Genomic DNA, 27,925 nt, shown 5'->3' on the forward strand with positions numbered 1-27,925 from the left:
ATCCTGATATAAATAATATTTTATGATATTTTTAACATTATTGTAGTCTTTTTGCAGGAGTTACATCTTGTCACATTATTGCCAATTTGAAATAAAAGCTCTGTGGCTAGATACCAAAGCTTTTTAGCTGTATAATTTTCAATAGGAATAAACAGCACGGCTGATTTTAGGAAGTACTAAGAAACCTTAGCTCTGCCAGCAGACAAATGCTGAGCACCTATACTTCCCGTTGCCTTCAGTGCAGGATCAGGTCCCTTATTTGCCATTTTGTGTGGCAACAAGCCCGAGGAAATCTTGCTTGACAGCTCCGTGTTCTGAAAGTGCTGTATTTCTTCGGGCTGGATTCTGCAAAGATCCTGCAGGGTACAGAGCTCCTCGGAGCAAGAGGTAATTTGCTTCGTGTTTCTGCCGAATCGTACCTGTGTCAGACGGAAGAAGGATCCTGGAAAATTTGGTGCACCCTGGCAAGAGGCCGGTTAGAATAAAGTTTTCTTGGATTATTACATTTTTCAGAAATCAGTCCCGTGTGTTCATCTGAGGAAGGCTTTCTTAAGGTTAGATTTGATCTGTGTAAATGCTAACTTCTTTCAACATGCACTAATAGAGTACTGAAAAAGTAAGTACAGTGTATTTGAAGTTTAAATCTAAAATGATGGCAATTACTAACAGTGCTTCAGTCATGCTTGCTACGTCCAAAGTGTTTGAAAGAATGTTGTACAGATTTCTTTTTTATTTTCTTCCAGGTATAGACACACAGGCACCATTTTAGGAATCAGACAAATACTTAATTAAAATTCGTTTCCCATTAATGTCACCATGTCAGAAAATGTCACTAATACAGATGTTTAATTAACACAGTTGCTCTACCACTTTCATTGGGCCATCAATGGCAATCGGTCTCGTTATGCTTCACGTGTCGTTGTCCAGAATATTGAGGAAAAGGGACCTTTATTCCAAGGACCCCAAACTTGTCAGAAACAATTCATTGTCACAGCCGCTCCTCTGGGCAGCAGTCTGCATTCATTAAGACATTTTGGACCATGAGTCCAGTCCTGATCACTGGACTTGGGCTTCTGTTTGCCTTAGTGAATCTAGCTTATTTCCTTGCCCAGGACTCTGAGAACTGCGAACTGCTCAGCAGGGCTGTAACTGTGAGTCTCTTCTCCATTGATTCTGTTGTGTTCTTTGCATCTTTTTCACTTTAACTAACTCCCAAATGTCAGTTCCCATCACAGAGTTCCTCTAGAGCCTTTTCTGTACCCCTTCCTGCTCCTTCTCCAACCCATTCCCTCTTCAGTTTCCTGGCTCTCATCTTTGCATTTTCTTCAGCTGCTTCTTGTCCCCAGCTGCCTGACTCTACGTGTCTGTTCCCTGTGAAAAGGAGGACCTCATACCAAAATCCTTCAGTCCAAGGGATGACAAGGAATAGAGACAGACAAGCAGACAGGCAATTTATGATGCTGGGAGATTTAGCCCACATTAAGATCAAAACTCATAGGTCTTTAACACCACAGATTTTTTTCCCCAATCATTGTTAGTAACTCTGGTTCCACACTGATTTATATCTGTCGTAGTAGCCAGGGGGTTTGCAGCACATAAATTGCAGAAAAATTGACAAGCAATGTGAACACAACAGTGTGGACACAGTGATGTTTATCGGCTTGGGGAACTCCCTGGGCTGCCAAGCGGCTGGGAGCTGGGGAGAAGCCCCACAGCCACCTGCCTGCCCTTACCTCAGTGTCCACCTGCAGTCAGCGGCAGAGACAGGAGACTGAGCTGGTCAGACCCATGTTCTGAAGTGGCATGGTGGTTCCCACCTTCTTTGGTACTTCCTGGAAATGTTGGCACAAATCACGTACGCTGTGGCAAACATGATCTAAGCATGACATCCTATGAGTAGTACCTAGTCACAGATGCCCACTGGTAGATGGAAGAGAAGAAAGCAATTCTTACAGAGGGCAGGGAAAACAGCCACAACTGAAAGCAAAGTAAATTTGGGCAGCGTGGTTACTTGCTCTTTAGCTCTGAAGACATTCATAAGTATCCAGCATAACCCACAACAGATCTTCTTTGAGGATTTGTGGATTAACCCACACCAACAAAAGCGTGTGGTGGCATTGTAGTGGTATTCTCTGCCACGCACAGAAGGAGTTATTGAAGACCCCAAAAGAACAAATACATCAGTCTGCCTAGTGAGTTGAGTCAGTCTTTCCAGGCTGGCTATGTTTGCACCAGTTCTGTTAAATAACTGCTTTTCTCATGGTATATTCTATCCAGATGCATATTCATGTTTTGGCCAACGTAACCAATAACATCACCCGTAGGCAATCAAGAGAATTAGAGAAGAAGAGGACCCATCAGGTTATCCCCTCCCTGAAGCTGGCAGGGAATAACAGTTTCATACTGAACCTACGTAAGTGAATGGCTCATACCAGCATCAATTTGTCAGCATTGCCCTCGCCTGACTGCCTCATCCTGTGCGCAGGCTGATACCAGAGGCAGCGTTGCGCTGGACGGGAGGCACGGTGAGCCCACAGGTGCCCGTTGTGGCTGGGCAGGGCTCGTGCTCCCTCTGGCACCATCCTCTGCCTTAGGCTGCTCTGTTCACCTGGGCATTTATCGCCTCTGTCCTTCAAGGGTTGGGAGATAACTTCGTAGGTTATGGTCCTAGGGAAAATTCCCACCTTTTTTTCTCACTTGGAACCTTTCACTTATTCTTTACCTCTTACTGGTTTCTGTTAGTTTTTGAACATCTTTTTTCAGCAGTATTTAAGTCTTGCTATCCCTATCATGAATTTCCTCACCCACTCTGTACAGCCCCTTCCTCACTTTGGGCTCTTGCCCTTCCAGGTCCCTCCTGCTCGGTCAGGAATCCTCTGCCCCCACCAGACGTTTCTTCCAGTTTCTGCAGAACCTTCAGGTCATAATATTTCACATATTACCTAAGAATAAAAAGCCAAAAACAGCATGATCAGTTTAAATTCCTTTCTGTTTTCTGAACCTCAGCTGGGCTGATTGTATTCCGCCTGCTTTGTGCCGCTCCCCTGTGGCAGGAGAGCAGCCTTAGTGGCTGTACTGGGGCTGGGAGCTGTGTTCAGCTGCTGTCACAGGTCTCTTCGTGACATGAAACAATTCACCGAATCGTCACTCAGTTTCTGTAAAATGCTTGTGGTCACCAGGAGATAAAAATCTTGTGGTGACTGTGAGGTGCTTGCACCTCGCAGGTCCAGGATTGCAGGAAGGAGATGGAGGGAAGCGTGCACGTCAGCCAGCTCGGAGGGTGCTCCCTCACCTACCGGCTTCCCTTTCATTCCCTTCCAGATAAGGCCCGTAAAGCAGGTGAGTGTAAAGCTGATGCTATCTTGGAAAGGAAAAGAGAGAAAAGCTTCTTCTTTCACTTTCCAGTCACCCAGGCTTGGTGTGGCAGCTCCCTCTCGCTGGGGAGGGAAGAAGGGAAGATCGCTCTGCTCCCCTCCACCAGCCGGGCTCCGTGATCCCCGCGCCCTGGGCTGTCCCCACGCCACCGGGGGTGTCCCAGGTGGTCACACCCCTCGTGCCGGGTCCCCTGCAGGTGCCAGCTCAGCCCCATGTCGGCGCGGCTGGCTCCAGTGCGCGGGTGCCAAGGGGAGAGGCATCCGCGCCTGGGCCCTGTTGCAACACGCAGGGACGGGAGACGAGAGGCAGACGGGTGTACGGGGACGGAGAGACAGGTGTGTGCGGAGATGGGGAGATACCGACACAGACAGACTTGTCCGCCTCCTGCGCCAGTGTAAAACACATCCTTGCACACTGCAAGGGCTGCGGCGCCTGCTGGGGAGCTGCCTTTATCGTAACGCGGGATGTTGAGGATGTTCGAGGTGGTTTTTCTTCAAAAAACGCGTGTGAGATTTCATTTTGGGAAGCACGTCTTTTCTTAGAAACACAACTGTGACTTGCTTGGCACAACTGTGATTTTCTGCAAACACAACTGTGTTTGGGGTTGTTGGATCTGAATGCTAGGGTAGGAGAAACAGTAATTCTGGATTAACGCAGAAAGGGAGAAAATAGACACCCTTCCAGGAAGCCACAAGTTCACTGCAGCTGCCACACACTGGCACAAATTGACGCAGCGTTCCACAGGAAGCATTTTAGCGTGGATAACCTGTGGGCTGCCCTATTTTTGTGCGGCACTCAGCCAGGTCTCAAAGAGCCAAACGAATGGAAAGCACAACACGATTCCCAGCTCAGCACGAGTCTCTGTGCAGGTACACTGTACGAAGGCCACGTTTAGGTGAATATCCATAAGGGTAAACAGCACACTTGAAAGTGAACCAAAGTGCTCAGGATTGCATTTCAGTCTAGGGTTTCTTTAGTAATGTGTAGGAAATAAATTGGTTTTTTTTTTTCCTTGGCATTGCTTCACTTCCTATTTGGTGTTTGGGTGGTGATAAATTACCAAATAGGAAAAAAATCCTTAAAATTCTCTCACTTTTTTTTTTTTATATATTTAAAGATTACCTTCTCCATTGGAATAAACAGATCCAGTCTTACTCAGGTCGTGATTCTCCACATTTCTACCCTGGCCCTTGTTTCCATCTGCTTGGCATTATCCTGGATTGGGGCTTTAACCTGATACAAATCCAAAGAAATTATATGGGAATTGATGGGATCACAATGAATTTCCATGGGTGTAGACTAGTGCAGACCATAGCCTATTAATCCTGTTGCGTTCCTTCTGTAAATAACAATCTGGATTTGGCCCAAAAAGAGTAAAACAAATTGAAAGCATTCACAAAGAGAAGAGGTAAATGGGTTTAAGATGTAAGAATACCATATTGGTGGGTCGTCTCCAAGTACCCAGTTTTTAATAGTACCAAAGCACATACAAAACTGGAGTTTAACATGTTCTTAAATGCCCTGCTGTGTGGGGTTGGCTGCTGATCCAGGGCCATATGCATAAGACCTGTCTTCACGGAAGAATTATATTAAAAAAATTAAAAACTGCAAGGAGAAGAATGTTCAAGGGCAGCCAACCTGAAGGAAACAAATATAATTTCATTATGTGAAGTGTTTATAAATGCAGTTTATGAACATGTATGAAAAAGTAATTTTTTTACTTTTCAGACTGCTACTGTCACACAGAAAAGAAATAATTGCTTATTTGTCTTTTCCAAGGATTTTTAGGGAGTGCATTGCAGTTCAGATATTTATTTTGACCTTTTATTCCTTTTAAATAACTTACTGCTTTGTTGATTTCTTCTAATTTTTTGTGTGCACTCCTTCACTTGTGATTGATAGAGAAACGTTTACCTGGATTCCCTGAAAATGGGAATTTATTTTAAATTTTGGACTTTCTCAGACATATGGTTTAATTTTTAGGTAGTCCTGTGGGGAGCCAGGAGTGGGACTCGATGATCTTTGTGGATCCCTTCCAACTCAGGATATTCTGTGATTCCATGATACGTGGGTTACCGAATTTGATCTATAAATCCCACTTTTTATTTCTCTTACATCATCAGTATAAATCTGAAGTGACACAGAATGCCTGGAATTGCAATAATGCAGTGTAAGAGAACTGACTATCAGGCTTCATATATAGATTAGATTAATGCATAAATCTAATTTGATATTTCACATTACTGGGCTAATATTTTACAGATGTAATGCCAAGTTGTTAAGTAAATGAAAATCATGGAGAGTCCAATTCTGAAAGGATTACTCAGGCAAAAATCCCTGAAGTCAAAGGGAGTATTGCCTGAACGAAGTCTGCAAAATTAGAACTAGAGCCATATTCCCAAAACAGACAAGCAGATTTATCTTAGAGATCTGCCCATGAGTTGAATTCTTGTAACAATGAAAGATATATTGGGAAAACGAACAAGTAGGTAACCTGAAATATAAGGAGAGACTGATAAGATCACACCAACCCTGAGCAAGCACTTGTGTGGTTGGTGATGTCAACAGGAACCTAAGCTGTTTTAATAAACTTGTTCATAGTTGTCCTATACCGTGTTTTATATACTGAAGTACATAGATCATGTAAGAGTTTAACAAGAAAAGGATTCATATTAAATATGCACATAAAATGCCTCCGTGAAATATGTGAAATGCTTTTCTCTTTTATATGATTCGAATAAAACATTGATCATAAAACTCTGCCCTCCTGCTCCTTTATATTCAGCTTCAGCTGTTGCTTTGTGTTTAAAGTTTGAACTCATGACACTCAGCAGATATAATTGTGGGGCAGTTTTAATTGGTGAAGACAGACCAATGCTCTGCTTGCTCACTCTGGGGTATAAATCAGGAGAAATCCCACCAGAATCAGTAAAACGTTGCCTTTGTGTAGGAGGCTGTTGGGCCAAATGATACAAGCGGTGGCAGCTCCTGTGAAATATGTAGTATTGTGTCTGTTTATAGCTGCTCAGGATCTGGCCCACTGACTTGGATGGAGCTACGCCAGGGATGATTTCTGCCCTTTATCATGAGTTTGCTCAGTGTTTTGCATTGTAAATTCTCCCGACTCTTGCTGCCAAACTCAGCTCCCTTCTTCACAGTTTCATACTCTGAGTGTGAACTGATACTGGTGGAAATCCAAGGGTAAAAAAGTGGTGAGCATAAAGCACAAATCTGTAGCCTGGATCTGAAAGGAACAGCTTGACCACAGAGGAAGTTATTTGCACAAAAAGTATTCAAACAGATATGCACGGTTTACATGTGTTTAGTAAATCTTGTCTGAAAACTAGAACCAGCTGTATAGTATATGGAGGCCCAGATCCCCAGCTCTTTCTGAGCAGTGTTTCATGCATTTGGATGATACATTTCAAGTCACTTTTCCATCTTTTAATTCAGAGATGGCTAGGGATTGAAATGCGAGGAGTGCGATTTCCATTTCAATGTGAAGCAGTTGTCACCATCCTCAGGTAGCTGTTCACCACTACGGCTTTCCTGTTCATGAAGAAGTTCCCATCACGGAGCCTTTCCTCCTCACCTCCAGCTGCAGCCTAGGAGTAGAGGTAGGGCATAAAGCCCCTCTGTGGCTCAGGGGTATGAAAGGACCCTTTCATGCCAGGCTCACCTTCCATTGAAGCATTGAGGCAATGAGTAGAGATGAGCTGAACCCTTAACGCAGGATAACCCCACAGCATTTGCCCTACACCACAATGACAAAATTGACTGAACTGCTCTTGATTTGCACCGAAACAAGAGGAGAACCAGGCCTGAAAAGCTAAATTTGCATGCAAGATTAAGAAAGTTGTAGATGCAAGCAAGATCTTTTTTTCTTTTTTTCCTTCTTTGTGTGTGTCTTAACTATGCAACAAATTTTGTAGCTGAAATTTACATACTTCTTGATTCATGAAATTATGAGCAGCTGCTATTTTGCTACATTCTTAAATTGAAAAGGCAGCGAAGAAAAGAACAGACACATTAGGCAAACTCCATCTGCCCCTCATGTCTATCACTTTCCTTCACTCTCTCCTTTGCCAAACAGTATACAATGGCATAATCAGATGTCTTGGTTTGCCTGGGAGAGTCCCCACATTTATATAGCTGTCATCTAAGACGGGATTTTTGTGTTTAACACAACTTCTTAACGTGGTCTCCTGTTCATCCCTCAGACAAGCATACATATTTTCAGAGGAAACCACAGAACACAAAAGATCTTCTGGAGGAGAATAACCTTCTAAATGGCTTAACAGCTTCTGGCAGCTCCTGGAAGTCTTCAGGCATCTTTTCTTAGGGGTTTTAGAGACTCTGAGAAAGGATCGCTTGGATTTAAAAAGCTTTCCTATTTGTATTTTATTGCTTCTTTGTTACTGTCCTAATGGCGAAGTGGGAAGAGTTGAGGGGAGAGGATAAAATATAGGATTGAGAATTAGGGTGGATGGGTTTTATTTCTAGCTCTTGCAATGATTCTGAACAAATCTAATCTACAGGTAGTTCCATGCTTGGAGAAGAGAACCTCTGTGTCTGGCTTCCTTGAAAACAGCCCTTCCCTTGTACTAAATGCCACTGTATAAATACCAACACCACATTTCATCATGAGGTAAATTGTAATTTCCCATTTTTGAATTAAAAGATGGAAGCTCCGAATTTTAGACCTATTTAACACCTGATTAAACACTTAAACTAGTAACAGCTGAGCGCATCCCTGTTAAGTGGAGGTTTTTTTCCTTTTGTTGCCCCACTTAAGAAACAGTCATTGTCATTCAGTCTCATTAGCATAAATAGGTTCCCTAGGAGATGTCCCATTAAAGTGGCCATCCCTATTAAGCATGTCCCAATTAAGTAGTGTTTATTGTATGGCAGGTTCCAGACCTCAAAGCAGAATAATTTTCAGTTCCTAGAGGGAAAAAAATAAGTCAAAGAAATTACATTTTTAAAAAAGGCTTAAATTGATACAAACTGATAAGAGCCCAAAAATGAAAAATGAGGGCTGACACTTCATCCTTTTGTTTACCCTGTAATGCTGCTTTTCTGGTTTTGAGTTAAGAATGTAGCCTACACCCTAACTATGAATTTCTTGGCTTTGATTTGATTGTGTCATAACTTAATGTTTTATGACTTACAATCACATTAGTCATAGGAGTCACTCAAGTTTAGAGATGATGGAAAAGACATAGGGGATAGACAAATCCATACTCGGAAAGACTAATAGTCTTGTGATTGAAACGGTGGGCTGGGACCCAGGAGATCCAAGTTCAGCATCCAGGCCTGTGCCAAGTGCTCCTGCCTCACTTAGAGCAAAACACCGAGCCTCTGTTCACAGTGTTATTTGGATACCTGAACAGACAATTAAATATGTTTTTATATGCCTGTGTGCATACATAATCTCTTTTGCCCTTTTCTCAATCAAGGTGGATTTAAGTTGGGGACTTATTCAAGGTGCTAACAGACAAGCTCTGGAAAATCTTCCTACGCTGGCTGAAGATGATAGAACTGTCAGCTGTCTGCTGCCAAAGGCTACCCCTTATCCCCCAAATAATATTAGCGTCAGCCACTTCAACTTAAAATCCAGGTCCTTAGCACAAACCTACCTTCAAAGAGCTGAAATTACCTGCCTTGATTTTGTCTCAAAGCAGTGGAGGTGCAGGCAGGCATCTCCTGCCTATAATGCTGCTGTGGGAGGTAACCTCCAGCGCAGAGACTGAGCGGAGGAGTAGGAGTAATGGCATCTTCGACAACCGAAGGGGAGCTCGGCATGCTTGTACTTCCAGCCAGGGCATTTGCACCTCAGCATTTACCCTGCAGAACTGAGACATCCCTTTGTATTTAGTTTGTTTTGCCCCTAATTATACAACCTGTCCTTCCTGTGAAGGAGAAGCTTGTACCTGGGTGGAGTTCAATAAATATACGGAAAATATTCGTGTTCTAAGACCACACACTGAAATCTTTTCGTGGCAGGACACACTCCATTCTGTGGGTGCAGCCTGTGGCACAAGGACTATGCCAAGACCTCCAAAAGTCTCCTCAATACAGCTAATAAGCGAAACATAGGGGAATAAGGGAACAAGGGAAACACAAGGGGAACCTAGGGGAATAAGGGAAACACAAAGATTTGGACCTTCTCAATAAACACAATTTTACTCTCTTTGGTGCTTCTGGGAAACAAACAGTTTGAGCAGTCCCAACCTATTTTATTTCCATGCAAACTTCCATAAGAAGCAATGTATATGTGTTAAATACTTTTCCTTAGTCTCAATAATCACTTCTTTATGGAGTAGGAAATACCTCGGGAGTACGGTTTCATATGAAAAGCCACGATTTGTACAATGGTGCACAAGCAGTTCACACATTCAACACGTGGCCCATGCTCCAAAGAAGGTTAAGATTCCTTGCTTTTACAAGAGGCACAGTACTTCAAAATGAGGCTTTGTGAGTAGGTGGTGAATTTTCTTCTGGGTCACTAGGCAGGAGCTGGGTGCTTTGAAAGCATCTCCCAGGAGCGAGGTAAACTGTGGTTGAGCGATGCAGATGTTCAACTGTGGTCAAATCAGAAAGAAAGACTTCTATCCTTAAGGCAGTAAAGTAATTACACCTGGTATCCTCATATCTTGCTTCCAGTAAATAGGTGCAGAACAATGTGGCTTTGTAGTGCCCATTAGTAATATTAGTACTTGGCAGCACGAGCCTCTGAGAGTCTTTACAGAGCTTACTGAAACGCCGCATCACTGCGGGCAGGAGAAATGGTTAATATTCACGGTAATCAGGGGTTCCTCTCAGAGCCCGAATACCTTCCTTTGTATAAGCCTTACAAGTTTGCATGGCTGGGATGAGAATCTTCACAGAGAAAGCTTGCTCTTGGTGTTTCTTGGTGTCTCTTGTTTGAGGACAGAGATTATGTGTACAACTATACTAGGCTGCACATCTGCAGAAAGTGCAAACCCAAAACCTCAGCTCTACACAGCTGCTGTCCTTAAGGGAACCTCAAATCTAGATCCAGATTTGGGCTTGATTTTAAGATCTTCTCTAATAATCATTCCTTTGTTAAATGGCAATACTGTAACTGCACTTGCCTAAGCGCCAAGTAGATTTTGTGTCAGCATTTCTGGTGGGAAACCATTTTCTCAGGGGTTTAAAATTTGGCCAGGACTTCCAAAGCAGGTGCCCAAAGTAGCACACGAAGGTTCAAACCGGTCTCAGTGCAAAAGCAAAGTACAGCAATGTACCTGCATGGAAGCTTAAGTACATTCTTTTGGCTCTGACACAAATCAACTGCAGGGCACTTTGACACATCCCAACCTTTCAGAGTGTATTTTTTGAGCTCTGCTCATTATCGGAGCCTCCATTCAGATGCTCTCGGCACAGATGCTTTCCTCATCAGCTCTGCACTAAAACATACAGTAAGTGAAATTCTGCCATATGTTAATACATATGTTTCAGTTTCAATAAGCATTTGATGCAGGGCTGTTGGTGGTTGTTTTTTTTTTTTCCTCCCAAGGAATAGAAATTACAGAGTTTATACCATTACCTTCACTTTCTATTTAACTATACGAGTGAGCTTAAATAAACCAATTAAATTAAGGTTAGCTATGTGCAGCATAACCTGTCACATCAGTGGAAGCACGTATTGATTCTTAATGGTTCAGCATTTATCTCTTTGGTCCAAACCAGCTGGGAATGGCAGAGTCAAACTGTCTGAGTCTCCTTGTGATGTTGTAAAATGATGGAGAGGCAGATAGCCTGGAGAAAAGGTGTAACCGGGATTTTCACTTCATCCCCACCTCAAATTTTCCCATCTGGCATATCACAACATAATGATGTGAATGATGTCATCAAACTGGGAAAGAGGATCTGAATGGGGTAGTTTTCTCCTTTACTGAACTTTGTAAGCTGGCCACAAATTGTAATTAGCAAGTGTCTACGGTTTATTTCTGGCAGAGGCTCAGTCCATTTTTCATGGGCTGGAATCAGGTCTGTTCAGCCACAATGATTCTTTTTGTTTGTTTGTTTGCAAATAAACTCTTGGAAAGATACTGGGCACATTATGAGATTTACAGATCAGTTGCTATGCACGAGTATGCTGCTTTTACAGCAGTGCAATACCTCTGAGTAATGCTTTTGATTTAAATAGAGCTACCCTAGATTTGCACCATTGTAGGAGCCAGATTAAGCTCCATAACTCTCATACACAGGCTTGAAAGCACCCAAGCAGTTATGAATGAGAGCAGCATTTGAAAGACAGAACAAAGGAAAACAAGCCAAGAAAAATATCCAACTTACATCAGCTTTGCCTGCTGGATTCTTTGCTTTACAAGCAGAGAAATATCTAGGCAGACCCTCAGCTAGCAGAAGCTGGCACAGCTTTGTTAAAAATCAGTGGAGCTTTGCTGATTTATATCAGCTGAGAATCACTATCTGCCCCAATGACAAAATGAGGCATTGAAACGTAGTGGGAAGGCAATAGGGTTTATCTATGGTTACAGAATTAAAGCATCATCATAAGATAAACTAATTCTTGTCTAATGCTTTCAAAAAGGTGTCTATAGAAATACTGCACTGACTCCTCTTTCTCAATGTTGGCTTCTGATCACTGTGCCAAGACTGGCATCTTCTCTTCCCTCAACAAATAAGCATGGCTCCTGCAAGCTCTTCATTGACTGCCAATGCTGTGCTACCAATAATTTACTACTATTGAGAAACTTCTCTGCTTTCACTCTGCACAAGTGAGTTTGCTCCTACATGCCTGGATTTGTTCAGTTACATACTTTATGAACATTATTAAAAAGAATCAAAGGATTCTTTTGGGTTCATTTTTCATAAAATGTCTCAAGCATTTGATAAATAAATAATCTTCTACTTAAAATGGGCATGAATTCCCTAAAGACCCAGAGGTGCACGCAGGTATGTGCCAAGCCCAGCTCTCCTCCAGGGGGATGTATATATCTATATACCTGTAATTATAGGCTGATAATTATATAATTCACTGTATGTATATCATCATTTGTGAATAACTGGGTAAGCTGGCAACACAGAAGGGCGGGACTGTATCATAAGCTAATAAAAAAAAAGCAATTATATTTCTTTCTGATCCAGTTCTCACCTTCCCAGTGAGATCGGGGCATTGTGCAATAAGTGAGAAATGAGGAACCTCAGAACACTTGGAAGCAAGATAAGCATCCAAATGTCTGACTGTGTCATTCAGAGCTCAGCTGAGCTGTTTCAGTCAGGAAATTATGGGCTGCCATGGGAACAAAGGTCCCTTCCCAGATTACCAGAAGGAGTCTGAAATGGGTCAGAAATGTTACAAGAATAGGCTTTTTAATGGCATTCATATTATTTCCCAGGTTAATACAACTTTGAGTTTAAGATCTAAGGCTAATACGAGAAATTTCACTTCAGCTTTATGCAACATCTCCTCACTGTACATACAATTCACCCCCAAAAGGATTCCTAGAAGAAGGCACCACTGCAGTCCTGCATAGGCCAGCTGCCATCTCATTTTTATTCTGTGCTCTTGCACCCATCTTTCTGCATCTGTCACATCTTGTTTTATGTTAACTTTGCCAACTGCTTAAAAAGGGACCGTTTATAATCTGTGTTGGTGCAGCATCCTGCAGAAGGTGCTCTTTGGTACCGACATATCAGGAATCATAAAACTGCACGCAAGCCTTAAAAATATGATAAACTGTGAAAAAGTGCTTATGCTTTCTAATTTACAGCGTTCATGCAAGTCCCTAATTCCTTTCCAAGATGCACAGCAGAGTGTCCCCAGTTGAACCAAAATATCCAACCACTATCTTCACTTTGAAATCCTTGGGAGTGCTCATGCTCTTAAAAGCCTAGAGACAGTGCCCAGTATCAGGGTAGGATTGAGCCTCTGGTACGTAATTCAGAACTGAACAAATCCAGGCACGCAGGAGATAATTTAGCTGTGCAGAATGAAAGAACAATTTCTCAATTCTGGTAGATTATTGGTAGCGCAGCATTGGCAGTCAATGAAGTGCTTGCCGAAATTGTGATGATTTGTTAAGGGAGAAAGAGAAGCCAACCCTGGCAAAAGAGTTCCGGGCCACAGCAAAGAGAAAAAGCCAGCATTGTACTTACACCCACAGCCCTTCCTTAGAGCTCTAAATGAAACATAATTTTTTTTCAGAGGTTCAAATGCTGGAAGCACAGATCAGCCACGTTCTCTCCCCCATTTATTACAGCTTTCTGTCACTATGTTGCTGGCTGTAAAGCAGGCAAAACTGCTAAGCTGTTTTTTTTCTGTGCAAAATGAGTATGACTGGAGAGGGACAAATGTAGAGCCAAGCTCTCCGTTGGGTCTGAGCTGGTTATCTCAGCCTCACACTCTTAAGGTCCTACTCAGCAGAAACCAAATCAGTATCATCAGATAGTTTATTTGCACTGGAGTCTCTGTGGCTGTTACAAAGTCCTAAGTGGTCTACAGGATGCCTTTCCTGCTACGTCACTATTATCTCCCTTGCTCTGAAACCAGGAAAATCACAAAGATGGCCCAATTCTAATGATACTGCCTCTGATCCAGCAAAACATGGAAGCATATACTGAATTTAAACATACAGGTCTTCTACCAGCTTCAGGAAGGCTGCTCACCAGCTCACAGCTAAGCATGTGCTTGGTACTTTGCTCAGTCAGCGAAGCTGCTGATTCAGTTCCTTTCAAAGTTTGAATGAAGCTTGAGATAAAGTTTCAGGTTTGGATGATCTGTCTTGTACATCAAGAAGGTGTTGGAAGGGAAAAGGCATGCTAGGAAGTAACAAAGGTGCCAGAGTTTAGGAAATGTTGAGACTCCCTCACCTAGATGATAACAAATTGATAGGACTGTCCACAGCTCTGCCTGCAGCCAGGTTCCGTATAGCTCACATATTCACTTCTGCAAAGCTCTCTCTTGCAGGCAAGCCGTCCATATTCACTTTCTATCCATATCTGTGTGTTCCTACTTATACACTTATGTATGTAAAATAGAATACTCTTGCCATTTCTAATTTCTGCAAAAGTGAAATCAGCACATTTTCCCCACTTTGGAAGAAAACCATTGCCATAGAATACAGAATCATAAAATCATTGAGTCATGGAATATCCTGAGTTGGAAGAGACCCACAAAGACTTTTGAGTCCAACTTGTGGCTCTACACAGGACCACCTGAAAATCAAACCCTATGTCTGAGAACATTGTCCGAACACTTCTTGAACTCCGACAGACTTGCTGCCATGACCAGCTCCCTGAAGTGCCTGTTCCAGTGCCCAGCCACCCATGTCATGCTTTTCTCCACCAAACACACAATTCATATATCAAAGAAATTTGAAATCTGATACTTTGTACATAAATACTTGTCATTGAGGGGTATGTCCACAGCCCCTATAGGAAAAAAGTCTTGTCTGGATAGTATTAAAGTCTGAATGCCTGAAAGTTGGATACTAAATGGAACAAAATATTTCAGTGCCTTGGAAAAGTCTGAGTGACATCTACAGAGGATGGTGTACTGTCAATTTATAGGACAGTTACTAAAGTACCTTTTCTCTGAGATGTTTTTTTTTTTCCTCTCTAAGTTCAATAAGGCTAATTTGGGCCAAAGATAACTTAAAATCTTTCAAAAGAGTACAGTGCTTAGTATTGCCCCAGAAGTCAGTATGATATTCACTTAACAGTAATTATATACTGTGCTTAAGTAGGGCTCAGATATTAATGCTTCTGCAAAATACTGTTTTATGTTCCCTTCCATGTTGAGGGTGGTACAAAATGCTATGTCATCTGAGAGCACTCTTAGCTAATCCTTGCACATTTCTAATATACTCTGGCCACGGATCCTAAAAGCCTTCACACTCTGTAATGAGTTTAAGCAAGAAGAACTCTGTAAAACAGGTTAGGAATCAATATGGCAGCTTAACGCATGGGAAAAAATCACCCTCGATTGATTAAGAAAGGTTATCAAGGGTGTCTCAAGTTGTACTGATTTATTTGTTCAAAGTAGATTAGATTAGTAGTAGTTAGATTTTACGGGACACTAAGCATCCTAGAGCTCCTGTTGAGTTTACATATTAGTGATCCCTAGAAAAATGAATAGAGTCAGCAAAAATACGGAGTTTTAACATGCAGTTCTACTCTTGAAAAGGGGATAATCTATATCCTGCTACACTGAAGTTTCATTTTATGGCAGTATCATTACCAAATATACCAACATTTGGATCCAAAAAATGGCTACTGCCGAGCCAGTGCAGCTCTGGAAAAGTGAAATGGCATCTGCACATCTCCTGTCTCATACACAAAATTATTACTGTGTTCTCCTCAGATACATCTGTTGCTTTTTAGGTTTCAGCTGTCCACCAGACAGTTAACCAAGTCTGGCTTCATTCACTCGATTATTAAATCATGTATTCAATGAGATTGTTCAGAGAGGCCAAAGGGACTTTGTTTGTAGAGCACTAACAATTCAGCACTTTTAGCAGAAAAAAAGGAGTAAGAAATGAGTACTTAGGAAGAATAATTGTGTTTTGTACTAAATTCTCTCTGAAATTCCCTTCTGTGATGGCAGGAGAGACTGATAGAAATCTATCTGTTCCCAAGGTGAATTGCTTGAGAATCTCATCTTAATAGGGTGGGGGCAATGCTGGATGGGGAAGGTAAGAAGTTTCTTGAATTTCTGAGGGCTAGTCTGGGCCAATTCCTTTGTGCTTGTCGGGAGGTATCAATTCCTGAAAAGGGAGTTTCCTTTCTCTTTCCTATGACTAGTCAGGATGGTGCCTACACATTTAACATATCTACATATGGGCTGACTTCCCCGCCCGCTTGGTGCCTACTGGCCCCACTCCCTTATCTAATCAAGGTTCAATCAAAGTTAATTAGGGATCTAGTTTTCTGTTCCTACATTAAGAGTAAAGCAAAAGAAGCTCCTGGGCATATCTGATCAAGAAGCTGATCTGTGTTACAACTATGTAATAACTGGCACAACTGTGTAATTACAATACAGCGCTATCTAAGGTTACATCATTATCATTACGCTTAACACTAAAACAAAATGTGGTTATCAGGATTGGTGTCAACACATTTGTGATATGCCACCCAGGAAGATGAGGCTATATACATGTCACCCAAGCCCTATTTGAACCTGAAAAAACATTTGTTCCTGCAGATATGGCATAAGAAGAAAAAGAAATACACAGGACCTTGATTATTTGGGGTTAAATTTACCCTTCCTTTTCACCCTTCCTCTTCGCAATGCTTCCTTAGCCAGACTTCCACTTGTCAGTGAGTACAATGACTGTGGAGTCACTGAAAGATAATAAAAATGTAATCTACCTGCATATGTCTATAGTCCATTTCCACAGGGAAGTGACCTTCAAAGTTCCAAGAACAGTGCTAACTCAGTGGCATTGCACTGAGTACATACCTTTTTACTGTTGATTTTCTAGTTAAATGGGTAGCTTAATAAACTAATATGTGTCTATAAAAAGTAAATGCCATGAAACATGTGCAGTTCGGCTGAAGGAAGAACAATATTGAAAATACCATTTTTACATCTTCTGATTCTTGCTGGTTTTAGTCATAAAATGTTAGGGAAAACATATTGCACAGTTTTTAGTGACTAATATTTATGTGCAGTCTTAAGTACCAACAGCTTCAGCCATTTTTTTTGCTAATGATAGGTCTGGATGTGTTTCCTTAGCTAAAGACAGCTTCTTTAGCTTACCTCATATCACGGCATCTGGTATCTCTAATTGGAATCATTTTCATAATAACCATGAGCAATGTACATTACCATCTACAGAAGAAGGCTGACTACAATACAGACTTGTCTACAGCTCTTTAAGTATCCAGGATCCAGTCCAAAGCCCCTTAAACCTAAAGGAGAGACTCCCACTGATGTTAGTTGTATCTAGCTTAGGTCCAAAGTATCAAACAAACAAACAAACAAACAAACAAACAAAACCTCCTGAAACTCCATACAAGAAAACAGGGATATATTTGGTATTAGTAAGTTTCAGTGCAACTCTGTCAAAACCCTCTGAAGGTGGCGTCCCATTCTGTTACTAAATAAGGCCTAATTCAGTCAGATACTTGCACAACTTGAAATGCCGGAGTAGTTCTGTGGATTTTTATGGAAGTTGACGACACTCATTAGGTTAGTCTACTCGGTAGTCTACTACTTATGAGTGTTTAATTGCTAGAAATATTACTGTTTCATTAGCAGTAATATTAGTTTACCATAGAAGATTACCTAATTCATTGAGAAACACATATTCAATACTTATTTTTTATGGTGTTAAAAGCTTGTCTTGAATCATTTCAGGAAAAGCTTGGCCCTATGCAACACTCATAAATTTGTAAGATATCCATAACCAAAGTCTTCAGCTACTCATTTAGTGGTAGATACTTATGTTGTGTTTAAAGTATAACACTTCACATTCATCACAATCAGCAGTTCTCAATAAGATAAAAATGCATTAATTCATCTCAGTTTGGAGCGTTCCTGCAAAACTCCAAATAGGACAAGACTCCGATTGTCAAATTGAAGACAAAATAAGGGACTAAATAGAATCCCCTAACAACTGCATGCACAGGGCTGGTTTAAGCTGAAATTTTACATAAAAAGGTGCAAATAAATGCTTTTAAACAGAACCGTCCCAGATTGCATTTTCTAGCTCTCTCCCATATAATTGTAAACAGCTTTGATTTCAAAGGGAAAATCAGACAATTATTTTATAATGAGAGGTGTGGTCTAGTGATTCGAGCATCAGACTGGCAGCCAAAAACCACTGGAGTTTTAATCCTGGCTCTGACACTGACACCATCTATTGCCTTAGGCTAATCAGTACGGGCTTGACTGAGATCTGCTCCTTGTGGGTGCAAGAGGCAGGGACTGCTGCAGAATTCCTGATTCAAAGTTATGGAAACAAGAAAGAATCCTTCCCTCCGCTGCACCCAGCTCGTGCCCAGCATGTCCCTGAACTGAGGGACAGTACCCCTGGCCGGAGGAAAAATTTAAACCTACACAATGTTCACCTTAGGCAAGCTGAGGTACAGGAAAGCCATAGTTGCTAAGTGCTGTCAATAAAAGCTTTAAAACCTCTTTGCATAAGCATATTTGAGTAGGTTTCCACTTTGAAGAAAGCCTGCTGTTTAGGTCGAGGGGTGAGTAAAGCCAGTCTTGCCTTTAGAACACTCCCGGCACCTGGGGAGATTTTTATTTCCTTTAAGCACCTTGTAGTTAAATTTTTAGTCATTGTTTTCTTTCTTCCTGTGTGTGCCCAACCCCCAGTGACCCCCAGCTCCTCCCTGTCCTCTGCTTCTCAGTACAATTTCTTCTGTCTCATTGAGTTGTCTGATTTCTAACCCTTGATTATTACGAACCCAGACAAAACTCTCATCCTTGGGGATTTTAATCGGAAGGTTGATTGCCTTTTCTTCTTCTCTTGTACACTTTCCATCATTTTAGCTTCCTTGGGGTCCACAGACAGACTTTCAATCTCCCCCCTCACATTCACCATCATGTTCTTGATCTTTGTTCGCTTGGGGCTTGACTCCTTCTAATATGAATATTAGGCATCTTGCCATTTCAGATGACAGATCAGCTCTTTGATGTGTCTAATTATGATGGAGAGGGGGCAGAGAAAGCAAGACCTCCTGAAGCCAGGATAAATTTGCTGTCCGTATAAACTCCAAGCAGTAATGTGTTCCTCCGCTTCATTTCTTGTACGTGGCAGCATCCTAGACTCAACTCTTGCCCAACCTAAATCCATGAATCTTCCATCCAAGGGAATTTTTCATATTTGAACCTGCTTAATTTGAAAGAGAAGATGGCAGAATCTAGGATGGCATTATAATAGGGAGGTGTTGCAGAATACGGAGTTGTACCTCAACTTTGCATGGCAAAAGCATAGGTGGCTGACTGAAAGCAATCCAGTGAGAGAACCTCGCTCCTCCACCTCACAAAACTCTCCCCCTATCTTGCTACCACAGAATGACACTCAGCATTCACATCAGAGCTTTGCAAAAGCTACCAAATTCAACCTCACAGCACCTTTCTATGCCGAATTTTCATTTCAGTTTTATGGATGTTGTTCAGAGACAGAAAACACAGCTTCAAGAGCAAGAGACTTAGGAGTGCACCAGGATCCAGTCGCTTCTCTTGCTCTTAAGTTATCTAGATATTTTCAGAGAATCCCATCCCAAGTACCTTTCCTTTGGAGCTGATCACTCTGGAATTCATAATGGCCAGACCTAAACTCAACCCATGTCTATCTTCCAGGACATTTTCTCTGGCTATCTCTAGGGAGAAGCTACCTTGCTTGGAAGAAGAAGGGAGAGGAAAATGTATTGAACATTTAGCACTGAAACCTGCTTAGAGGCTGTACTGTTGAACTACTGTTCCCCTTTTGCACCTGTATGCCCACAGAACTGTTGTACAGCTCGTACCTGTACTGCAGTAACATGTCGCTGCCCTGTTCAGGACCAGGGCTCCATTGAGTTGCATGCTTTATAAACACATGAAAGGCCATGGTCCCTGCCCCGAGGTACTTGAAGTCTTGTTAGCAAATCTCACAGACATTTCTTAATATGAATTTATTGCTGATCTGTCTGCCCCAGAGCTTGAAATTCTTTATTTATCTGCCAAACAGGCACAGCAGGATTTTCAGCATTGCTTCCCCTTATAATACCTGGCTAATATGCTTCAAGCCTGACCCGCAATGATCATCTCCTGGGAAGAAAGGTTAGCTTAGTCTTCCTGCCATTCAGCATTCAGCCCTTGATCTTTCTACCAAAATGGGCAATCAGTACTAGTGAAACGAACACTGATCAACACCGACAAAACCTTTCACCTCATTTCATGCAATAAACTGGGGTTACATTTGTGCTGCTGTCCTTGAGCAGAAAGTCTTGAGTGGAAAGTTTCCTACCATCTCCCTCACCTCGTCACTTTTCAGAGCAAACGCAGAGACCTGCTTCAAATTAAACAGCCAGAAGGTGAAGGGAAGTAATGTTCTAGTCTACAGAGTGACAGCATGAAAGGCAGTGGTGAAGGGGATCACTGTGCAACAGAGGTAGAGGGAGTACAGGGAACATCTATCAATATTTACTGAGCAGCATTGCTTTTCCATTTCATGTTCCTCAGCCCTTCATCTTTACAAAGCCCTGCTCTGTAATAGCTTTGTGCTTATTGCTGTACAATGCCAAACACGAAACCTTGTTCCTATCTCTGATCTTTGTTGACAAGGATGAGGAAGACCTTGGAAGTCTTTCTCTCCATGGGTCCTCTCTACCCACCCCAGAGGAGAGATTAATAGTTTCTGAAAGCATTTCCACCCTGCAGAAAAGGTCACCATAGTCCTGGGGAAGATGTATAAACAGGGGTTCACCAGGACTCTATAATAATATTCCAGCACAAGGATATTAACAAAAAGTCTTCACAGCAGTGCTTTCAGAGTGGCTGGAGGTATGTAGGTGATGTCACAAGTTATTATTTTTCACAAAGTGCAACACAATCCCATCACTTCCACAGGTGAATTATTTTTTTTTTAACTAACAGCTTTTCTTTGCAGTTTGTCATTGTGTGGACTGTGATCTGTGGGGCAAGCTGCTTAAGGCTGTGAGAGAATATATCCCTGTCATCTTATTTTCTGGCTTCAGTCAGCCGTCTTTTGGATTCACTTAGAGCTGTGAGTTATGGTAGGATTTTGCTTTAGCTATTTTATGCCAGTTCTATCATCTTAATATTGCTCCGGCTCTGGACAGTGAATTAACTTGTTAGATGCTCTTGTGTATCCTCTTAGTGTTTCACACAGCTTCTGGGGTCTGATATACCTTAATCCAACAGTATTTACTTCACTTTTAAAATAGAAAAAAATCTACCAGAAAAGCTAGCAGAAGCTAGCAGAAGCTCAGCTAGAAAGCAGAAAAATCTCCACTTTCGGTTTTCCATTCATTGATTTACAATAGGGTGGCTACGTTGCTATCTTTTTACATTACATGGTGAGGCAGTGGACAAGGCTGCTCAGAGAAACCGTGGGTGCCCCGTGCACTTGGGAGGTGCCCAAGGCCAGGTTGGATGAGGCCCTGGGCAACCTGATCTGGTGGGTGGCATCCCTGCCCACGGCAGAGGGTGGGACTGGGTGACCTTTAAGGTCCCTTCTAACCCAAGCTGTTCTCTGATTCTATGATTCTAACTAAATTCCATACATGTGATTTGTACACAAACACACACACACAGACACTGCAGTTCATTATCCTAAATCACAAAATCAACCTGCCCAGGTCTAATGTTCTTTTAAAGACAAAATATTAAGTACTCGTATTGCTGAAAAAAAAGAGGAAAAAGCTTCTGAAATGGACTGATGCAATTTTGTCAGATTATCATAAACTACCAAACCCCAGCTACGAGAATAGCTGATCCTGACAGATGCTTGCAGTTGGAGTGCCCACATGGGGAGAAGCCTGCCTATGTATCTGGTGGGAGGCATAAAGACAGAAGAAAGTTGATTTGCTTTATCCTGTCAATCTCAGGATTTACTTTTCAGGTCATACCTTATCTACACACAATGTTTATTTAGACAATGCAACCATCAGTGTCATTGATAGAACCAAATACACCAGCAGAGATGTTTTTCTTTCTCAGTATTTTTTGTTGTTGCTGGAGTGTGTATTCCTGCCACAAAAAATCTTTTTATGGAAATAATAGTTCATTACAAGTGCTATCATCTTGTATTGTAATTATTATTTTGTTTTACCCTGCCCACACAGAAAACTGTTTGCATTATATTGTATTGAAAGATACATTTTAAGTTAGCTCTGCTAGTCATGAATAATGTAAATTGACAAGAACTGTTATGGAGGGAGGTAGACAAAGAAACAGAAAGTTAAGTGGTTTCCTTCCTTTTTATGGCAGAGTGACATTTACCTGTAAGTACATTTGATTTTAACACAATAGGATGAGTCTCTGCTGTGCTGGATTAGGATTGAGGCATGTGGAGGAGTTCAGATAAGGAGTGGGCACTGAGAAATGCCCTCGCCAGACCTCTCTGGGGAGGTTACTTCAGCAGCAATAGCATGTCAGGATGTCTTTTTTTCAGTCCTTGTATCCAGCTGACAGAATCTTTCCTTGTTTCTGTATCTGTAATTCCAAGAGATCTCACAATGCTTCCCACAGCTGTCTAACAATCTAAGACTTAGTGCTTGTCACATCACTTTCCAAAAGAGGGTCAATGTCACTTTCCTACCCTGACAGACAGGGAAACCACAGCAAAAAGAACTTGCAGGTGAACGAGGGTCACCTGGAGACTCACAACCAGTTTTCCTGGTGTGCATACTCATGTCCCGGACTAGTACTGCCTCCCCCTTTCAAGCAGCAGCTATGTTTTTCTCTAGTTCCCCTATTTCTCAGACTTGCCAGAACTATGCTAGTTGAACCTAATCCTCCTGCAGTTACACTGGGTTTAAATCAGAAATAACTTTGGTGGCTTAGATTCTCAGTTTTGTAAACAGGAGCGTTCCCCCTGAAACCAGTCAGTATCAGTTTTAGGCCTGAAATTGTACAGCTGCTGTCATGTCTAAAAACATCCCTTTGGCTCCTTTATTCCTCCTGTGAGGCACGTTTACTAACCTCTTTCAACCAGCTTGTCCCTGTAGTGTAACTTTCTATGTCCAGGTTACCCTGGAGAAGAGGGACAAAATCTAGTCAATCCTTGTCTCCAGTGAACACAAACAAAAAAAGCAAACAAACAAACAAGCACCCCCCCCCAAAAAAAAAAAAAGACAATAACATGAAAACAAACAAACAAACAAAGCCCACAGAAAACCAAACATTGCTTTCCCCAAGGGAGACACAGGTCTGCAGGGGGAAGCTAACATCCTTCTGTTTTTGCAATGCCCTGGGTACCACTATTTAACCTTTCCCATATTCCTTGTACAAAAGCTTTGGAGAACATTGTCCGGGCTGCCTCGCAGAGCTTTTCTCCTTCTGTGATCTCTCCTATAAGTTTCTCCACAGGAGAAGGACGGTAGCTGGCTGTTTGTCAATGTGACCTGTCCCACTGAGTTACCATCGCACACACAGGAGAGAAGCTTTTGCAATCCTCTGCTTTCTGGTGACGTAGTGCAGGGTGCACGCACACATCAGAACCGTGTCTTGGGGCTTCATATGCCTTTATCTATGTCACGCGTTGGTTTTTACAGTTTGCTATGAATCACTGATGCCTGCTGGGAACACATACCCGCTTCTGGTTATTTTTGTTACAGTGTTATAATGGGCACAAGGACACCTAAAAGTGGAACAACTGAGCATCTCTTGATAGCCAGGGCTGCGCAGCTCTCCAGGGCTGTCTGAGAACTCCAAGGTCCGCTGCTGGACTCTTACCGCAGTGAGAAGAAATGTTTTCATGGACTAGGGCATAGCACACATCCCGGGCAGCAACTCTGCCCGTGTGAATGACAGAAAGTACCTAGAGCTTTGGCTCAAGTGATCAGAGAGCTCAATATGCTGCAGGTTTTCCAGGTGAGGGTGGATCAGTCTTTTTGGCACTCTGAGTACATATTAGCTGTGGGGCAGTGGCCCTCTGTGGCATGACCCTGGGCCCTGGGACATCCAGGAGCTATGCTGGAAAGTTTCATGGCTCCCTCTGGCCAGCATCTGCTGGCAGGCATTTTCTGGCCCGGTGGCTTTCTCACCAGCAAAAATCCAGTGGTCAGAGGCATGAGATGCATGCCAGGATCTCTTTCTGACGTGCAGCTGAGACATAGCTTGGACAAACACCTGGGCAGCATCTGAAGAAAAAGGTATTAATGGCATGTCGATGTTGTTATACCATGCTGGTGCTGTTTGGTGATGCAAGGATGAATATAAGGAATTTAGTAGTATGGACAAGAAGAAAATACACACCCCATGTTAGTTAAAAACTACTTGCTAGGGGAGTGAGGGTTTCAGTTTTGAAGATCATAAAATTTGAAGTACTTATTTTTCTGTTCCCAGATAGAGAAAGAGGGAACAAAGAAAATAAACATGAGAACTGCTGTGTAGTCAGCTTTTTGGTAAGGGTGTTACGTGTTCAGTGATTTCTGATCACTGATCAACATTTGTTATAGATGGGGAGCATGTTAGAAAAGCATCAACATATTGATATTAATGAGACAATACTAAAGGGAATGGTAGAAACAAGCAATACTAGATATAAAATACTAATATCATCTGGAGTTCTGTTAGAGCTGGAGGTCTCTGAGTGGCCTTCTTTGGCACCTCCATTTTACAGGGAAGTTCTGACACAAGAGAGGAACTGATTCGCTCACGACATGCAGACAGCAAATGGTAGAATTGGGACTAGAATCCAAATTTTTTCATTCTTAATAGAAAGGGAGAAGATAGGATTACTGTAGTTTCAAAGACATGGCTACGAGAGCATTCAAAGTAACTGAAGATGATTTTCTAACTCTATTGTGTGGGCTTCGCCTTGCTCCTTGGATTCTGCTTTGTTCTATTATTCTCCTGCTCCACTACATGCAAAAAAACAGTCACTTTTACAGGAAAAATATTATGTCCAAACTCTGCCTTTGGGTACAGAAAGAAATGGCTTAGGAGGGAAGTTACCGAGTCCAGCCGATTGGGAAAGTGGCCATGTGCCAGACATCATCTTTTGTGGTAATAACCCCTTTCCAATGGCAGCCTGAGATATTTGCCTGTCATGATTTGTCTTTTTGTGCTTGAGGAATGCTGGCTGACCTTTGTCTTTGATGTTGCTGGGCCTTTTCCTTGCAATAGGGCAGTTCAGGAGGCCATGACCACATCTGCTTTGGCTGGTTCTGTTATCAATTAATTTGTCCTGCCACATCAAAGAAGAGAGATAAAGCTGTAGCATTTCCTTACCACAGATTTTTATCTCACTCCCCAGTTCACCTCACAACACACGCACCTTCCACCTCCACAGCAAGCAGAGAGAGAGAGACAGTCAGAGAAAGAAACTGAAATGACATCCTAATAGCCTCCCTTGAGTGCTGATGGCACCTGGGTCTCTGTGTGCCGAGCCTTACACCCACTCCCAATCTGGCCTGGCCACAGCCAGTCGGTTGCTTACTCCCCCAACAAGTTATTTGCTTTTCTCTCTAGACAAATCAGTGATGTTAGAATGACAAATAGCAGTTATAGCTCTGCACTTAGCTGAGTATAATTTCAGCCCATCAGTACCATCTGTCTCCCTTCTTGGGCTACAGCTCCATTAAGCCAGAGCCAGAGATCCTCAAGGACAAAGGGCTGAACTCACATGGACAGATATTTTAGGGGTCAGAAGCTGTGACTTTTTGCCCTTTGCAGCTAATTCCAAAGGTGAGCTAGAAAAAGATGAAGCTAGGACATAAAACCTAACCCGAAGTAAAACTTCCCCATTGCTCTGCCATGCTGAGTCTGGACAGGAGTTCTGCACTGAGACTGGTGCTACAACTATCCAAATGTACCTGAAGATTTGTTGGGGTGATGCTGTTTGTCTTGGTTTTGAGACAGCACTCAGGCTTATTTCTAGGAAACGTTGTGTTCATTTACTACTATAGGGAGAAACCAATCTCCAAATCAGTTTCCATGCGCTACAAAACAGCCGAGTCTTGGCACTGTGGCTGTGTCCTTCTCTCTCACTGACTAAAGACGCTATATACCTTGCAGGATCAGTTGCCTTCAAAACCCGTCCTCCCCAGTTTGTTTAGGTAAAGTGCAGAGTGCAGATGATTCCCAGAATAATGGGAATGGCTTCATTTGGAATGACAGCAAAAACAAATCTGGACCTAGCTTTTCACCTAATGGAAGGGCATACAGGAAGCAGTGAGAATATGTCATTGTTAGTAAAGGACAACATTATATGAGAAAGAGCACAGGAGAGAGGCAGAGAGAAAAAGAGATTTTTCTTATCTGCTAAATAAGGGCCGTTTGGAGGTGTGTGAGGACAGCGGGGGTCAGCGAGAGCTGGAACTGACTCTGAACTTCTGGCAGAACAATCTCCTGGAACTAAAACCAAGAATACCTTTATCTTCAGCAACCTGCCGGGAGATGTTCCACAGCCAGCTTTCTCCACAAGAGCCAGGTTACAGTGTCTGTATATGACAGCAACTGAAGCAAAAGCTTTTGTCTTTTAAAACAGACTAGTTCACATACAGCACAGTAGACTCCAGCCTGAACCCATTTAATATCAGACACTGAGCAAGAAACCATTCACGACAGAGGAGCCAAAAACCATGATATTATTTGCCACATACCAGGGAGATGGTAGGTGCAGATGTTCACATAGGACACCTAATTAGAACAGATACATTAGAGAAATTAGAATTTCTTCAGTAAGGGTCTAGTCCTACTCACTGGTCTGTTTTAGCTACCAGATATTTCATATGTCTGTGCCACTTTTCACCCATGAAACCAATCTGTGTGGCAGACACTTTTCAAACCTCATGTCATCCCTGTCTTATGAGAGGAGTAAAGACTACTGCCACTGCTTGCCAGATCGGTGGTTTCACTGAAGTTTCACATTACTTGCCTACACATGGAGTCAGGGTCGGAACTAGAAATAAAGCCCAGAGTCCTATCTTGTAGTCTTCTCCCATCAGCCACGTTCTTCTGAGCTTGTTTTACCTGCGTATCAGGAACTTTGTGGGCCACTACAGAGACAGAGAACAGATTGCCCCCAAATGGTGTCTTCAATCACTCAACTTTTATCGCTGAGAGACAGTAGCTTCCCTCCCTGCCTCCTTGAAAAGCTTTTAAAATAAACACAGGTACATTAGAACAACAGCCCTTCAAAAGGGTCCCTTCCTCCCCCTCACCTTTCTTGCTCTCCTGTCATTAGGCAGAGCAGAGCCATCCTTACATGTGACATTTGGACAGATTGACTTAAGCTATTTACTTTAAGCTTTTCTCTCTCTCTTCCTCCCATTCAGGATCACTTTCATTCATTTTTCAAGTGTCTCAAATTTCTTTTGCTAAATCCATAGATTGGGCGATTCAGAACGAAGCGGTGCTGCATGTAGCATCCTGGTAAAAGCACAACCCTGCAGCCTCACTATTCCCCCTGTCACCCCCTTCTGCTTAGTCTTTATTCACTAATTCTGCTGGCAGGGGGAAAAATACACTAGGAGTAGAAAGGTAAATCTCACTTTTAAAAGCCAATTTTATTTTCTTATCATAAAGGCTGCCTTGCTTAAGCTATGCAGTAACTGTCTTCTGGACTTAAGAGTCTGTGGGTCAGGCTCAGATCTGAGTTATATCAATTAAAGCTACTGCTTTGGGGCAACCCTTTATAAGTACATTTTAAACCAATGTGCTCACCTGGTTAAGGATGTATTCCCAAACCAAATCCTAACCCAGAATTGCCACATTAATGTCAGTGGAACTGGCAGGTGACAGAGTTCAGACTCTGAACTCCATCACAAGAGTTTTCTCTTTCTCCCAGCAGCAGAAAACCACCAAGCAGTTTCTTGATTTACATTCTTTGCTCAAGAGAAGCCCAGAAGCTTCGCTGGGTAGGTT

General features: G+C 42.3%; 1 long non-coding RNA gene across 1 annotated transcript; it reads right to left on the minus strand.

Moving 5' to 3' along the window:
- Positions 1–975: 975 nt before the first annotated feature.
- LOC310884414 lies at positions 976–12,271 on the minus strand. The gene is made up of 4 exons (XR_014574201.1): positions 11,701–12,271; positions 9,015–9,959; positions 4,498–8,320; positions 976–2,942 (listed from the first exon to the last, which is right to left on the minus strand). It is a non-coding gene; the product is annotated as an uncharacterized lncRNA (long non-coding RNA).
- Between the last annotated feature and the right edge of the window lie 15,654 nt (positions 12,272–27,925).

This window comes from Anser anser (assembly GCF_964211835.1).
Source record: "Anser anser genome assembly, chromosome: 20".
In the NCBI taxonomy this organism is placed as follows: domain Eukaryota; kingdom Metazoa; phylum Chordata; class Aves; order Anseriformes; family Anatidae; genus Anser; species Anser anser.